Raw genomic sequence first — 621 nt, 5'->3', positions numbered from 1 at the left:
ATATATGTATATATATATAGCTTTCCAAAAGTTGTACAAATTTATACTTACCAGCAGTGTAAGAAAATACCTGTTTCTGCATAAATATGTCATCTTATCATCATGAAAGAGTCTTAAGAGCATTAACCTGAAATTCCTCTCACAACCTATATTGGAAAAGGAACTCTTTGTAAGTTTAGTAGGAGTAATGGTATATATGTATATATATATAGCTTTCCAAAAGTTGTACAAATTTATACTTACCAGCAGTGTAAGAAAATACCTGTTTCTGCATAAATATGTCATCTTATCCTCATGAAAGAGTCTTAAGAGCATTAACCTGAAATTCCTCTCACAACCTATATTGGAAAAGGAACTCTTTGTAAGTTTAGTAACAGGAGTAATGGTTAATATTTGCTATAAAGTCTTTGCATAGTTCGTGAGAGCAATGTACCATACATTAAATAGGAGTCAAATTAATTTTTCATATTGTGGAAAAGAATGTGTATATCAATCAACCCAAATAAGGTTTTGGCCACATCTACTATTAGTAAGGCACTATAGTAGAAACTGGAGAGTATGACTGATTGTAAGAGGCTTACAGTTTAGTTGGAAAAGTATAAGCACCAAAGGAGTTCAATA

The 621-nt window shown here is 31.2% G+C and overlaps 1 protein-coding gene across 1 annotated transcript in view; it reads right to left on the bottom strand.

Annotated features, from left to right (window-relative positions):
- The window catches only part of MBD5 (methyl-CpG binding domain protein 5), a 192727-nt gene extending 192632 nt beyond the window's left edge, over positions 1 to 95 (bottom strand). Inside the window, exon 1 of the mRNA XM_014534024.1 lies at positions 52 to 95. The gene's annotated coding sequence lies outside the window, so the exon portion shown is untranslated. The remainder of the gene's footprint in view (positions 1 to 51) is intronic.
- Positions 96 to 621: the final 526 nt, after the last annotated feature.

The sequence above is a fragment of the Myotis brandtii genome, unplaced genomic scaffold (assembly GCF_000412655.1).
Source record: "Myotis brandtii unplaced genomic scaffold, ASM41265v1 scaffold125, whole genome shotgun sequence".
NCBI classification, from domain to species: domain Eukaryota; kingdom Metazoa; phylum Chordata; class Mammalia; order Chiroptera; family Vespertilionidae; genus Myotis; species Myotis brandtii.
Note: the sequence above shows the minus strand (reverse complement) of the source record. Positions and strands in the feature narration are given on the sequence as shown.